This window comes from Ambystoma mexicanum, chromosome 2q (genome assembly GCF_040938575.1).
Source record: "Ambystoma mexicanum isolate Mex_15411 chromosome 2q, UKY_AmexF1_1, whole genome shotgun sequence".
In the NCBI taxonomy this organism is placed as follows: domain Eukaryota; kingdom Metazoa; phylum Chordata; class Amphibia; order Caudata; family Ambystomatidae; genus Ambystoma; species Ambystoma mexicanum.
The window spans coordinates 1,174,576,947-1,174,590,507 of NC_090924.1; the positions used below are offsets into that span (position 1 = coordinate 1,174,576,947).

General features: G+C 59.0%; 1 protein-coding gene across 6 annotated transcripts in view; it reads left to right on the forward strand.

Annotated features, from left to right (window-relative positions):
- Positions 1-13,561, forward strand: part of SGCE (sarcoglycan epsilon) — a 449,332-nt gene that overhangs the window by 106,675 nt on the left and 329,096 nt on the right. The gene's annotated exons all lie outside the window — the stretch shown is intronic.

Consider the following 13,561-nt stretch of genomic DNA (forward strand, 5'->3'; position numbering starts at 1 on the left):
GGCTCAGAGACTCCAAGCAAATACACCAAATGGAAAGACATCTATCTATCTCTCTCTCTCTCTCTCTCTCTCTCTCTCTCTCTCTCTCTCTCTCTCTCTCTCTCTCTCTCTTTTTCCCTTTCTATTTCGCTCTCTCTCTTGTTCCCTCTCTATTTCCCTATATTTTATTTTATAGTGTACTTGTCTAAAACAAGCCTTAGACACAGATCAAACCACAAAGTACAAAATACAATGGGCCTCAATACCTGGTAGACGGTGAGCCATGGCGCTATTAGCGCCATGGCTCATGCCGGTAAAATACCGGCACCACCTTGGCGGAAAGGGGATTTACCGCCCCATCCCAAGGTTGGAGGGGCGGTAAATCCCCCTTCCGCCATTGCCCTTCCCCATTCCCATTTCTGCCCCATAGGGCTCTATGGGAATGGGAAAGGCGCTAATTACGGCACCGTAATTTTGCGGTGCCGTAATTAGCTCCGAGGTCCCTTAGCGGGTTGGATTTTAACGCCTGCAAAAAGCAGGCGTTAAATCCCCCAACCCGCAAAGGGACCTCGTAGTAAGGCGGTAGGGATTTACTGGTACCGGTATTTTACCGGTACCGGTAAATCCCTACCGCCATCCGTGTAATGAGGCCCAATGTATATATAAACCAAGAGAACATAGATAATAAAATACATAACAAAAATGAGACAAATAATAAACCTTATCATCAGAACCTTAAACATTACAACATCTTTAAACACTCGTTCCATGTATGGAATGCTGCTGTAGATACAACCAACGAAGTCCCTAGGTGAATTGCTCAGTGATTATATCAGACAATGTGTGGACAAATCTTTTGGAGCCCTTCACGTAAATAGACAGCAACATAGAGCATTTGGTTAAAACATGACGGATAGTCTCTACTTCTCTATGTCCCTGTATGGGTGAGAGTGGCATGGTCAGGCGCAGGTTTTCTAGAACCACCTCAGCTGTTGCTGACAGCTCCACAACCAGAGAGGAAACAACAGCAGGTACATGCAAGGGATGGAGAAGGGGCCGCTATCAAAAACAGCTATTTATAAAAAGAAAAGTATTTAAGTGGGCTAACGTTGTCAACTTTTTTTTTTTAAATTGGACCATATTTATTTGAATTAATACTTGCAGCATATTTTGTAGTCGTAATAAGAACATGACATTTGCCATATTGTGTTACGGAGCAAACCATATATCATCAACACCTAGAGTAACCAGGAACATTATTTTGTGTAAGAAGATTACGACTCAAAGATGAACACTCTGGTAGCACCACATTATACTATTTTAGACTGTCCCCATGAGAAAGGGGAAGGGGCAAAAAGCATCAGTGAGGGTTCCATACTTCTTTATTTATTTATTGTTCATTTATATAGCGCTTATACACAGGTGAAGTGATTCAAAGTGCTTTAAGGTGGGAAGGGCACAAAGGAATAAAGTAATCATTCTTAGTCCTTGAAGATTCAGAATGATCTAAACAGAAAAACTAGCATACTAGCCCTGATGCCATTTCTACTAGTGTAAGTGCATGAAGTGATACAGTTGAGAGTGAGACCATACTTGGGGTTGGGGGTGGAAAACGGTGGGGGGGGGGTGCAGGACAGATGCACTAACTGGTCCTGCCACATTTAGTGCATCTGTCCTGCACCCCCCCACCGTTTTCCATTTAGGTCATGCATACGTACTCACGGAGGTGAAGAGACAGGGGTGGGAGAGTGCGGGGACAAAGAGTCCGGTCCAGCAGAGCGCCGGGTTAGGTGCAGAGAGGTTGCCCCTCTCAAGGAACGTAAGCTGAAAGTGCAGTAATGTTGAACAAAGTGCAGTGGCCCAGAGGCATAAAATAAAATAAATAAAATGAAAGATCATTTTGGGAAATTGTTTCTTTGATAAAAATGCAAACTAGGCGCATTGGTCTAAACATCTTCCCAATACACCAACATACTAAGACATTTACATGTATAGGATTATATCTGAATGAGATGAATAGCTATGTATGCAATCTTGTTTACACCGTAGCAATGTGCATGTGGTCCATTCGCAGGCAATCTCTCCTGGATTTGGGAGAATTTAAACCTATGGTTCTGGACAGGGATCTTCTACTAAATATGACCTGATTCACAACCTCCGATGTATTGCCCATTACATCTTCCATCTGTGAGTCACTGAAACATCCAATCTCTTTTGAATGAAGCTATTGGACAGATTGAGTGTTCCATTTGTTCAAAACAAGGCAACATCCAACTTTGTACAATTAAATAGTGCATTAGACGTGACTGTGGGAGACATCACCCAAAGGGTTATAAAGAAATGCTTGAGAATGGAGAGCGGTCCTTTCTCAGTAACATCTAATTTTGTGGCATTCCTTTAGCGGTTGTCTCCATGTTATCAGCTCTCCTGTCCCTGTCCTAAGTATGTCTAAATGAACACATGCAAAACCAAAGCAGGAGCACAAAAGAAACACAAATTGCAAGTCCTTTGTTCGAGAAACGCATGGCCTGGCAACTGTAGAGCAAACGCTGTGCCTTCGTTAGATGCAGGAATTATCGAAAATTGCTCATTTAAGAGTGCAGCAAATGTTACCTTATTAAACAGAAAGGAAGAACTGGGAGTCTAAGACCAGCACAACTCAACTGGGGTTTCTTTTCTGAATGCCGCATTACATTTGGCTAGTGCACTGTATGTGGCCTCAGCGGTAAAAGTTATGTGGAAAAACAGGTGGTGGAAGAAATGTGATGACAATTTGGATAACATTTTTCAACTTCGGGTCTCATAGAGTTTAAAATACAGTAATGGAGTTGCCGCCACGTTTGCAGCACCCCGCCACCTACCTCGAATTGGGGTATGGCGTAATTATTGCAGTCCTTCATTTGCCACATGTTTACAGCATGCCCTGCAGATCGTCATGAGGGTGGCCATTTCATGAAACTAAAACCGACCAACATCGAACGCAAACGTTAGTGGGAGAACAGGTAATAGGGTGAATTGCATGGGGCATATGGAACACCCACCGAGATCGAATGCAGCTTTTCATGAAGAAATAAAAATGGGAGCCAAGCCCCCCACCACATTTTTTCACCACTTTTTAAGTCTCTTCCAAGCGACGGTAAAACAGGCAGAGCAGAATCCTTATGGGCCCCCAGGTTTGCTAATTTAATGCTATAGCAAGTATGGAATGGAATGTGTAAGGATTTCAGAAACACCTTCATTAGACAAGTAATGAAGCCCATCAAGATTTATACCCCCCTTTTAGGTGTGATCACTTTTAGCTGTATTTACAGGACTGTGTTTCTATAACTGCAGTCCCGCTCAGAGAGCTTAGAAGGTAATGCCCGGAGGAAACAGGACAACACGCCCAGTGGTCACACTCTCAGTCTGAAGTTGTACCCATGCTTGTCTCCAATTTTTAAAACACTTTCCTTTTTTTCAATATTCATTTTAAACACACCGTATTCCCGAAATCAAGGAGTCAGTAAAACAATTACACCACCCTTGTGCTTGGTATTGTCCTACCTTCCAAGAGACAACTAGCCTACTCTTTATACTGCCCTGTCTACACAACAAGCGTCACTGTTTCACACAAGCATCTTGAGAATAAAATGTGCAAGCATGCAATACATTGTTAACACACAGTTTACATGTCAACAAATTAGGCACATCACAGGCAAGTCAGCATTGGTAAGTTTTTAAAGAAAAAATGGTTTATAGTATTCCCTGTGGAGTATACACAGGAGGGAGGGGCTTTGGAATGCTAATGGGCCCGTCCCAGTGAGCTATGACTTCATAGAGAAGGCGGTCATTTGCATTTAAGACTTGTGCCTGTGCCAGCCCAGTCATTAAAATGGAAGACTTGAAAAAAACAGATCTGCTGAATGACTTGTGGCCTGTGAAGCCCTGCTGTGACTTCAGCATCACATTATGTAAAAGCGCCTGGAAGGTGCCAGTCTGCTCATACAAACCCCCTCACCCCCACTTTTGTTAGGATTTCACAGAGGCAGACCGCTGTATTTTACACTTCAAAATGGCACCCTTTTCCACGTTTTCAGGGACGAGGATGCGTACCACTTAGCAGTTTAAGTGCCGCCACCAGGTCAAGTCCCTAGTACCCTAGTGGCAGAGAGGGGAGTTGCTATTCTACCCCATTCAGAGTGATGTTGGCCAACATGCATCACAAGATATTGCTTGCGAAGAATATTGTAAAATATGTTTGAGTCTTCAGCAGAATGGTGTGGTATTTGACAATGTAAGTCGCTAGAACGTTTTGCTGGGACACCCACGTTTTATTAAAGAGTAAGGCCCTGTGAACTGCCAGCATTTCCAGAAACCATGCACAAGTTTTCCCAAAAGTTCCGACTTCCAATGCTTAGAAAGTCTAAAGAGCAAATAGGATTAGCTGTTTTGCATAATACAGCACTCCTTGGGACTTTATGCATGGTGTTTACTGTAGTCTCATTTTCCATAACGGATGTGAACAGTTTAGCAGTGCGCCTGAGTGCAGTCACACAGTGAGAATGAGACCGAGTGTGGCATCACACCTGTGAGATATATTTATGCGACCACAGGTAATGTGGGGAGTACTTTCCCCCCCAATCAACAGTGCCACACAAATAGACCTTGATATTCTATCTAGCCCTGTCTATGGCTCACCTAGAACCAGTGAATCTTTACCTTTAGTAATGTTAAACCAAGAATCAGGCCTGTGTATAGAAAAAAAAATATTATTATTAAACATTTACAGGCCGATTCATGGAATTAATGTGCGCCGAAAATTCCGGGGCAGAGGTGCCAAAACCTGCGAATCGCAGTGCAAGTTCGAAAATCGCAGGGAAACCAGCGCATATCAATTCATGGAAGTCCGTGCGCAAGAAAAATATTGGATGTGCGCTGAAAAAGTGCGCGGCGCACGCCGGTGCACAGGTCATCCAACGGCGTGCACCACGGCCACAGCGGAATCGCACATAGCGCGGCGCACATAACAAAAGTAGGAGGAACACGGGGCGTAACACTCGGAATGGGGAACAACGCGTGAAAATATGGGCGTCACGGGGGAAGTACAGTAGGCAAGTGCGCAGAACGCCCACACACTCGCCTACAACTCGTATTCATGGAATCGAATAGGTCAAAGACGCGCACAGGGCCAAACAAGTAAGCCACAAGAAAGCAGGCGGTAGCGTCCCTGCGCCTGAAAATAAATGTGCACCAAAATGTGCACTTACAAAAAGCACCTATACACAGCTATGATGAATGATCCATACTGTGGCCCTCTGGGACAAATGAGGTGCAAAGGGGTACCGACAAACACGGACACCCGCTGTGTGAAAAATAGCGTGTGTGTGTATTTCGGGGTGCACGGGAAGTTCCACACGCGATTCCAAGGTGTGCGGGAAGTTTCACACGCGAATTTGCAGGGTACGTGTATTTCGGTGTGCGCGGGAAATTCCACACGCGAATCCAGCAGCCTACGTGTATTTCGGGGGTGCCGGGGAGTCCTACACGTGAATTGGCCGTGTGGGTCCTCCCAGCTGTTCCCTCTACACCCTCCATGGCCCCTGCAGGCGGCCCACACAACAGGGGACTACCCTGCACCCCTGCACATGTCCCGCAGGCAGCCCATCCACCATGGCCATGCCCCCCAGCTAACGCGCATGTCACCTTGCACTACTGCCCACCAACGCATGTCTCCTAGCACCCCCACCCCCCAGCATCCATGGGCACCCTCCACCAGGCACCCACTCATGTCCCCCTGCACCCCCACCCCCCAGCATCTAGGGGCACCCTCCACCAGGCCCCCCTCATGTCCAAGTCATGTCCCCCTGCATACCCCCCCAAGCATCCAGGGGCACCCTCCACCAGGCCCCCACTCATGACTCCCAGCACCCCCACCCCCCAGCATCCAGGGGCACCCTCCACCAGGCCCCCACTCATGTCTCCCTGCACCCCCACCCCCCAGCAGTCAGGGACACCCTCCACCAGGCCCCCACTCAAGTCTCCCCCCCACCCCCCAGCAGTCAGGGGCATCCTCCACCAGACCCCCACTCATGTCTCCCACCCCCCACCCCCCAGCAGTCAGGGGCACCCTCCACCAGGCCCCCACTCATGTCTCCCAGCACCCCCACCCCCCAGCATCCAGGGGCACCCTCCACCAGGCCCCCACTCATGTCTCCCAGCACCCCCACACCCCAGCATCCAGGGGCACCCTCCACCAGGCCCCCACTCATGTCTCCCAGCACCCCCACTCCCCAGCATCCAGGGGCACCCTCCACCAGGCCCGACTCATGTCCAACTCATGTCCCCCTGCACCCCCACCCCCCAGCATCCAGGGGCACCCTCCACCAGGCCCCCCCTCATGTCCCCCTGCACCCCCACCCCCCAGCATCCAGGGGCACCCTCCACCAGGCCCGACTCATGTCCAACTCATGTCCCCCTGCACCCCCACCCCCCAGCATCCAGGGGCACCCTCCACCAGCCCCCACTCATGTCTCCGAGCACCCCCACCCCCCAGCATCCAGGGGCACCCTCCACCAGGCCCCACTCATGTCCAACTCATGTCCCCCTGCACCCCCACCCCCCAGCATCCAGGGGCACCCTCCACCAGGCCTCCACTCATGTCTCCCTGCACCCCCACCCCCAGCATCCAGGGGCACCCTCCACCAGGCCCCACTCATGTCCAACTCATGTCCCCCTGCACCCCCACCCCCCAGCATCCAGGGGCACCCTCCACCAGGCCCCCACTCATGTCTCCCTGCACCCCCACCCCCCAGCATCCATGGGCACCCTCCACCAGGCCCCACTCATGTCCAACTCATGTCCCCCTGCACTCCCACCCCCTAGCATCCAGGGGCACCCTCCACCAGGCCCCCACTCATGTCTCCCAGCACCCTCACCCCCCAGCATCCAGGGGCACCCTCCACCAGGCCCCACTCATGTCCAACTCATGTCCCCCTGCACTCCCACCCCCCAGCATCCAGGGGCACCCTCCACCAGGCCCCCACTCATGTCTCCCTGCACCCCCACCCCCCAGCATCCAGGGGCACCCTCCACCAGGCCCCCACTCATGTCTCCCAGCACCCCCACCCCAACATCCAGGGGCACTCTCCACCAGGCCCCCACTCATGTCCAACTCATGTCCCCCTGCACTCCCACCCCCCAGCATCCAGGGGCACCCTCCACCAGGCCCCCACTCATGTCTCCCTGCACCCCCACCCCCAAGCATCCAGGGGCACCCTCCACCAGGCCCCCACTCATGTCTCCCAGCACCCCCACCCCCAGCATCCAGGGGCACCCTCCACCAGGCCCCCACTCATGTCTCCCAGCACCCCCACCCCCCAGCATCCAGGGGAACCCTCCACCAGGCCCCACTCATGTCCAACTCATGTCCCCCTGCACCCCCACCCCCCAGCATCCAGGGGCACCCTCCACCAGGCCCCAACTCATGTCCCCCTGCACCCCCATCCCCCAGCATCCAGGGGCACCCTCCACCAGGCCCCAACTCATGTCTCCCTGCACCCCCACACCCCAGCATCCAGGGGCACCCTCCACCAGGCCCCCACTCATGTCTCCCAGCACCCCCACCCCCAGCATCCAGAGGCACCCTCCACCAGGCCCCACTCATGTGCAACTCATGTCCCCCTGCACCCCCACCCCCCAGCAGTCAGGGGTACCCTCCACCAGGCCCCCACTTCATGTCCCCCTGCACCACCACCCCCCAGCATCCAGGGGCACCCTCCACCAGGCCCCACTCATGTCCAACTCATGTCCCCCTGCACCCCCACCCCCCAGCATCCAGGGGCACCCTCCACCAGCCCCCCACTCATGTATCCGAGCACCCCCACCCCCCAGCATCCAGGGGCACCCTCCACCAGGCCCCACTCATGTCCAACTCATGTCCCCCTGCACCCCCACCCCCCAGCATCCAGGGGCACCCTCCACCAGGCCCCCACTCATGTCTCCCTGCACCCCCACCCCCAGCATCCAGGGGCACCCTCCACCAGGCCCCACTCATGTCTCCCTGCACCCCCACCCCCCAGCATCCATGGGCACCCTCCACCAAGCCCCACTCATGTCCAACTCATGTCCCCCTGCACTCCCACCCCCTAGCATCCAGGGGCACCCTCCACCAGGCCCCCACTCATGTCTCCCAGCACCCTCACCCCCCAGCATCCAGGGGCACCCTCCACCAGGCCCCACTCATGTCCAACTCATGTCCCCCTGCACTCCCACCCCCCAGCATCCAGGGGAACCCTCCACCAGGCCCCCACTCATGTCTTCCTGCACCCCCACCCCCCAGCATCCAGGGGCACCCTCCACCAGGCCCCCACTCATGTCTCCCAGCACCCCCATCCCCAACATCCAGGGGCACTCTCCACCAGGCCCCCACTCATGTCCAACTCATGTCCCCCTGCACTCCCACCCCCCAGCATCCAGGGGCACCCTCCACCAGGCCCCCACTCATGTCTCCCTGCACCCCCACCCCCAAGCATCCAGGGGCACCCTCCACCAGGCCCCCACTCATGTCTCCCAGCACCCCCACCCCCAGCATCCAGGGGCACCCTCCACCAGGCCCCCACTCATGTCTCCCAGCACCCACACCCCCCAGCATCCAGGGGAACCCTCCACCAGGCCCCACTCATGTCCAACTCATGTCCCCCTGCAACCCCACCCCCCAGCATCCAGGGGCACCCTCCACCAGGCCCCAACTCATGTCCCCCTGCACCCCCATCCCCCAGCATCCAGGGGCACCCTCCACCAGGCCCCAACTCATGTCTCCCTGCACCCCCACACCCCAGCATCCAGGGGCACCCTCCACCAGGCCCCCACTCATGTCTCCCAGCACCCCCACCCCCCAGCATCCAGAGGCACCCTCCACCAGGCCCCACTCATGTCCAACTCATGTCCCCCTGCACCCCCACCCCCCAGCAGTCAGGGGTACCCTCCACCAGGCCCCCACTTCATGTCCCCCTGCACCACCACCCCCCAGCATCCAGGGGCACAATCCACCAGGCCCCCACTCATGTCCCCCTGCACCCCCACCCCCCAGCATCCAGGGGTACCCTCCACCAGGCCCCACTCATGTCCAACACATGTCCCCCCTCACCCCCACCCCCCAGCATCCAGAGGCACCCTCCACCAGGCCCCCACTCATGTCTCCCTGCACCCCCACCCCCCAGCATCCAGGGGCACCCTCCACCAGGCCCCACTCATGTCCAACTCATGTCCACCTGCACCCCCACCCCCCAGCATCCAGGGGCACCCTCCACCAGGCCCCCACTCATGTCTCCCTGCACCCCCACCCCCCAGCATCCAGGGGCACCCTCCACCAGGCCCCACTCATGTCCAACTCATGTCCACCTGCACCCCCACCCCCCAGCATCCAGGGGCACCCTCCACCAGGCCCCCACTCATGTCTCCCTGCACCCCCACCCCCCAGCATCCAGGGGTACCCTCCACCAGGCCCCACTCATGTCCAACTCATGTCCCCCTGCACCCCACCCCCCAGCATCCAGGGGCACCCTCCACCAGGCCCCCACTCATGTCCCCCTGCACCCCCACCCCCCAGCATCCAGGGGCACCCTCCAACAGGCCCCACTCATGTCCAATTCATGTCCCCATGCACCCCCACCCCCCAGCATCCTGGGGGCACCCTCCACCGGGCCCCCACTCATGTCTCCCAGCACCCCCACCCCCCAGCATCCAGGGGCACCCTCCACCAGGCCCCACTCATGTCCAACTCATGTCCTCCTGCACCCCCACCCCCCAGCATCAAGGGGCACCCTCCACCAGGCCCCCACTCATGTCTCCCTGCACCCCCACCCCCCAGCATCCAGGGGCACCCTCCACCAGGCCCCACTCATGTCCAACTCATGTCCCCCTACACCCCCACCCCCCAGCATCCAGGGGCACCCTCCACCAGGCCCCCACTCATGTCTCCCTGCACCCCCACCCCGCAGCATCCATGGGCACCCTCCACCAGGCCCCACTCATGTCCAACTCATGTCCCCCTGCACCCCCACCCCCCAGCATCCAGGCTCACCCTCCACCAGGCCCCCACGCATGTCTCCCAGCACCCCCACCCCCCAGCATCCAGGGGCACCCTCCACCAGGCCCCACTCATGTCCAACTCATGTCCCCCTGCACTCCCAACCCCCAGCATCCAGGGGCACCCTCCACCAGGCCCCCATTCATGTCTCCCTGCACCCCCACCCCCCAGCATCCAGGGGCACCCTCCACCAGGCCCCCACTCATGTCTCCCAGCACCCCCACCCCCAGAATCCAGGCACCCCCACCCCCAGCATCCAGGGGCACCCTCCACCAGGCCCCCACTCATGTCCACCTGCAGCCCCACCCCCCAGCATCCAGGGGCACCCTCCACCAGGCCCAACTCATGTCCAACTCATGTCCCCCTGCACCCCCACCCCCAGCATCCAGGGGCACCCTCCACCAGGCCCCCAATCATGTCTCCCTGCACACCCACCCCCCAGCATCCAGGGGCACCCTCCACCAGGCCCCCACTCATGTCTCCCAGCACCCCCACCCCCCAGCATCCAGGGGCACCGTCCACCAGGCCCCCACTCATGTCTCCCAGCACCCCCACCCCCCAGCATCCAGAGGCACCCTATACCAGGCCCCACTCATGTCCAACTCATGTCCCCCTGTACTCCCACCCCCCAGCAGTCAGGGGCACCCTCCACCAGGCCCCCACTTCATGTCCCCTGCACCACCACCCCCAAGCATCCAGGGGCACCATCCACTAGGCCCCCACTCATGTCCCCCTGCACCCCACCCCCCAGCATCGAGGGGCACCCTCCACCAGGCCCCACTCATGTCCAACTCATGTCCCCCTGCACCCCCACCCCCCAGCATCCAGGGGCACCCTCCACCAGGCCCCCACTCATGTCTCCCTGCACCCCCACCCCCCAGCATCCAGGGGCACCCTCAACCAGGCCCGACTCATGTCCCCCTGCACCCCCACCCCCCAGCATCCAGGGGCACCCTCCACAAGGCCCCACTCATGTCTCCCTGCACCCCCACCGCCCAGTATCCGGGGGCACCCTCCACCGTGCCCCACTCATGTGCAACTCATGTCCCCCTGCACCCCCACCGCCAGCATCCAAGGGCTCCCTCCACCAGGCCCCCACTCATGTCTCCCAGCACCCCCACCCCCCAGCATCCAGGGGTACCCTCCACCAGGCCCCACTCATGTCCAACTCATGTCCCCCTGCACCCCCACCCCCCAGAATCCAGGGGCACCCTCCACCAGGCCCCCACTCATGTCTCCCTGCACCCACACCACCCAGCATCCAGGGGCACCCTCCACCAGGCCCCCACTCATGTCTCACAGCACCCCCACCCCCAGCATCCAGGTGCAGCCTCCACCAGGCCCCCACTCATGTCTCACAGCACCCTCACCCCACAGCAGTCAGGTGCACCCTTCACCAGGCCCCCACTCATGTCTCCCACCACCCCCCAGCAGTCAGGGGTACCCTCCACCAGGCCCCCACTCATGTCTCCCACCACCCCCCAGCAGTCAGGTGCACCCTCCACCAGGCCCTTACTCATGTCTCCCACCCCCCCACCCCCCAGCAGTCAGGGGCACCCTCCACCAGGCCCCCACTCATGTCTCCCAGCACCCCTTCCCCCCAGCATCCAGGGGCACCCTCCACCAGGCCCCCACTCATGTCTCCCAGCACCCCCACCCCCCAGCATCCAGGGGCACCCTCCACCAGGCCCCCACTCATGTCCCCCTGCACCTCCACCCCCCAGCATCCAGAGGCACCCGTCACCAGGCCCCACTCATGTCCAACTCATGTCCCCCTGCACCCCCACCCCCCCAGCATCCAGGGGCGCCCTCCACCAGGCCCCCACTCATTTCCCCCTGCACCCCCACCCCCCAGCATCCAGGGGCACCCTCCAACAGGCCCCACTCATGTCCAACTCATGTCCCCTGCACCCCCACCCCCCCAGCATCCAGGGGCACCCTCCACCAGGCCCCCACTCATGTCTCCCAGCACCCCAACCCCCAGCATCCAGGGGCACCCTCCACCAGGCCCCACTCATGTCCAACTCATGTCCCCCTGCACCCCCACCCCCCAGCATCCAGGGGCACCCTCCACCAGGCACCCACTCATGTCTCCCTGCACCCCCACCCCCCAGCGTCCAGGGGCAACCTCCACCAGGCCCCACTCATGTCCAACGCATGTCCCCCTACACCCCCACCCCCCAGCATCCAGGGGCACCCTCCACCAGGCCCCCACTCATGTCTCCCTGCACCCCCACCCCGCAGCATCCATGGGCACCCTCCACCAGGCCCCACTCATGTCCAACTCATGTCCCCCGGCACCCCCACCCCCCAGCATCCAGGGGCACCCACACATGTCTCCCTGCACCCCGACCCCGCAGCATCCAGGGGCACCCTCCACCAGGCCCCACTCATGTCCAACTCATGTCCCCCTGCACCCCCAACCCCCAGCATCCAGGGGCACCCTCCACCAGGCCCCCACTCATGTCTCCCACCCCCCACCACCCCCCAGCAGTCAGGGGTACCCTACACCAGGCCCCCACTCATGTCTCCAGCCCCCCCATCCCCCAGCAGTCAGGTGCATCCTCCACCAGGCCCCCACTAATGTCTCCCACCCCCCCACCCCCCAGCAGTCAGGGACACCCTCCACCAGGCCCCCACTCATGTCTCCCAGCACCCCCACCCCCCAGCATCCAGGGGCACCCTCCACCAGGCCCCACTCATGTCCAACTCATGTCCCCTGCACCCCCACCCCCCAGCATCCAGGGGCACCCTCCACCAGGCCCCCACTCATGTCTCCCAGCACCCCCACCCCCCAGCATCCAGGGGCCCCCTCCACCAGGCCCCACTCATGTCCAACTCATGTCCCCCTGCACCCCCACCCCCCAGCATCCAGCGGTACCCTCCACCAGGCCCCCACTCATGTCTCCCTGCACCCCCACCCCCCAGCATCCAGTGGCACCCTCCACCATGCCCCACTCATGTCCAACTCATGTCCCCCTGCACCCCCACCCCCCAGCATCCAGGGGCTCCCTCCACCAGGCCCCCACTCATGTCTCCCAGCACCCCCACCCCCAGCATCCAGGGGTACCCTCCACCAGGCCCCACTCATGTCCAACTCATGTCCCCCTACACCCCCACCCCCCAGCATCCAAGGGCATACTCCACCAGGCCCCCACTCATGTCTCCCTGCACCCCACCCCCCAGCATCCAGGGGCACCCTCCACCAGGCCCCCACTCATGTCTCCCAGCACCCCCACCCCCAGCATCCAGGGGCACCCTCCACCAGGCCCCACTCATGTCCAACTCATGTCCCCCTACACCCCCACCCCCCAGCATCCAGGGGCACCCTCCACCAGGCCCCCACTCTTGTCTCCCTGCACCCCCACCCCGCCGCATCCATGGGCGCCCTCCACCATGCCCCACTCATGTCCAACTTATGTCCCCCTGTACCCCCAACCCCCAGCATCCAGGGGCACCCTCCACCAGGCCCCCACTCATGTCTCCCTGCACCCCCACCCCCCAGCATCCAGGGGC